Raw genomic sequence first — 3,102 nt, 5'->3', positions numbered from 1 at the left:
CCTAAATTCTCGCTACTGGCCATCAGGGGGCGACTCTTTTGGTTGTATAGAAGTCTATGAAAAAATTACTCTATTCTTTCTTGATTTATTCCCTCAGTAAACATTGTAAACATGAGTTTATGTCTCAACCTGTAGTTCCAAGTCTTCTTCAATACAGTATGATGTTAATTTTGTAAATGATGGTCCGTTTGAAGTGAAACAGACCATAAAGCAGGGTATGCTTTAGGGCGGGGCTACAAAGTGATTGACTGGTCGCAACCGCAACCAGAATTGTATACTGCATCTCTACATCACTCCTTCGCAGCCCTTAATGGACTATGCAGACTATGTTCGGACTACGGAGCGTCCTCGTTGCTCCATGAATGTAGTTGCAGCAGGATTGGTTCAAGCCTCTATTTGTGGCATAAAAACTCAAAGAATTGGCCTTGTGGCAGTTTCGCCAAGCAATATTCATGTTCAGTGCGGATGTCGCAACCAATGAGGGAATGAATAAAAACTGTGAGCGAAAACATTCTCACAGGTCATACAATAAATCTGACTCTTGTCTCAGAAATGAAGTGTATAGCTTATGTAAGTACATTGCAAGAAAGCGAGTCCCCGACTGAATCACAAATCAAGACCGTCAAGGCAACCGTTTCTGTGCATCAGTCCAAGGGGAAGGCTTTCTGTGGGAGATCCTCTGAGTGTTTATTAGAGTCTCAGAGATATGTCATGATAACACAAAGTCTGTGTCAAGGGTGATCTTCTTTCTCCTCAAACTTCCAATACATCTTTGTGATTTGTTCGCTCTTGTGCTGTGAAAGTGTTGGCCTGTCAGAAAGGTAACTTTATCTGACTCACTGTCGACCCGACTGATCTGCTACCAGTCGAGGCGCGATCATCCGTTGGGCAGGTATGACAATGGCTTTCACAGGGGCGGTTGTGAATAAGGGGCTTATTTATTTGACAGGAACACATGTAGATTTTTGGTCTCAAACAATGTTCTGCTTATGAGTAATCGGTTTCTAAATAAGCTGCCTGAAACAGCAGTGACTCATGTGTGGCCGTTCACCAAACAGAACCCTCTTGCAGGTGGTGTGTGTGTGTGTGTGTGTGTGTGTGTGTGTGTTTGTTTGTGTCGGGTCGTTCCTGTTTCCCACTTGTTAGGTTTAGTCTTGGCTTTCCTTGACAGCCGATTGCGCTCTCAGTACATACCTGCAAATCTTGCCAAAAAAGAATTAAAAAAAGTAGAGGTATTGATGTGACTAATCCGGGTGAGGCCTTTCATGAAGCACTCCTGCAAATTTCTAGTGGATTCCCCAAAGGATTGATTAAAGGGAAATGTCTGCGTACATCTGTGAGTCCCATTAACTGTTGGTGAGAGTTCTTCAAAGGATTTCTCCTGCAATTAAATCGGCAGATTTACTGGCAGTCAATACTTATATGTGACCGCACATGTAACCTTGCTGTAAATGCAAGGACATAATTATATGTGTCCTCGTGCTGTCCAGCTGCTACATCCACATGGACCCAGTCAGAGCAGCATTTATAAGAGTGAAATACTAGGGGATGCTAATTTCAATGCAACCACTCACAGGGCCAAATCAATTGACTTGGTAAGAGCTTGACTTTGGTGAACTTTGACTTGCAAATAACATGGCTGCTCCACAAAAGGAGTCGGTTTGCAGTCAACAGTGACAGCAGATGGCCTAAATGTGTCCCTCGAGACTGAGATGTTCACTGTGTCACCTTTTGCCTGGTTAGCAACCAAGCTAACAGGCTTACCAACGCACAGTTAGCAAGCCAGCTGCTTCCTGGCTTGCTAACTGCACACAGTTGTCACAGTTGGTAACATAAACTTTCCAAAAGGTATCCCAGTTTGTTTCCTGGCCCAGTGTATGTAAATGAGATCAGCTGACAGGAAGTAAACATCGACCCCAACTGTTTGCTAACAATACAATGTAATTGAAACTGGCTATCGTGACTGGCTAGCTGTCATGCTGCCGGTTCGATAGCATGGTGCCGTTAAACAAGCATTAAGGGAGGATATATTTTACTGAATACCATTTAGATAGTTTTAGAACCCTGATGCAATGAGTTTCAGCCACTTCTGAAACTATTGTCCATGTTTGAATGAGTCGCTCTGATGCTGATTCACGCTGGCAATTTTATTGAGTACATTTATTTTGCTGAGGCGGCATACTTCACTACACATGAAATCACATTAATCAGGGGAGTACACCATTTTCTGAAAGCTCTGAATAAGCGTTGGAAAACTGGCGGTCGTAAACCGGCCAAATGTGGAGCTATTTGCAATGTGCAGCCAATTAGCTGAGTCGGGTATTCTGTCTCTGTTTGTGCACTTTCTGTGGAAATGTGTAACGTTTCAAATTTAGTTGATGTCGTTGGAACTCTGTGGTCCTGTCCTGTCCTCAGATCATTTCTCATGGTTGACCGAGCTCATGTTCACCTCATCCAGCCGTTAACAACTGGTTAAACCACACAAGTGGAGCAGACGTGTGGCTCTGTGCTTGCTGAAACATAAAGTACCTGCCGTGACGATAGTAAACTATCATTGTTGACTCTGTTTCTTTTATCTCTTTCAATGTGTCATCGGGAGAACTTAGTTGTGTCTTTTATATGCCAAAGGAACTCCGGTTGTGAATCAGAAGACAGCGTGGTTTCACTCAGCGAGAATTGAGATTGTTTAAATTGGTCACATCGGTGTATTTAGAATCTGGAAGCAACACATGAGGAGTTTCAGTTTGCGTCAATGACCCACAAACACACACACACACACCAAGACACATACACACACACACACAAACACACACACACACACACACACACACACCCACACAAACACAGAACATGAAAGACTTCAGCGCTTGGACGACTCCAGTCTCAAGAAGGTTTTTCAGTTGGCACTGAATCATCTTTTGTGTTGTAGTTTTTGTTCTTTCTTCTGACTTGAAATCATCTCATCATCAACAGTACATGTTTAACAAGCATCCATATGATGAAATGTTAGAAGTTTGGATTTCAATCGCTAACAAAATTATCTATTTAGCAAATCTTACATTTTCTTAATTCTTTTTTTTTGTAGTTATATAAGAGTTCTCC

The sequence above is a fragment of the Clinocottus analis genome, unplaced genomic scaffold, assembly GCF_023055335.1.
Source record: "Clinocottus analis isolate CAN_PGR_092001 unplaced genomic scaffold, fCliAna1.0.p SCAF_20, whole genome shotgun sequence".
Classification (NCBI taxonomy): Eukaryota; Metazoa; Chordata; class Actinopteri; order Perciformes; family Cottidae; genus Clinocottus; species Clinocottus analis.
This window is presented reverse-complemented; position numbering follows the sequence as displayed.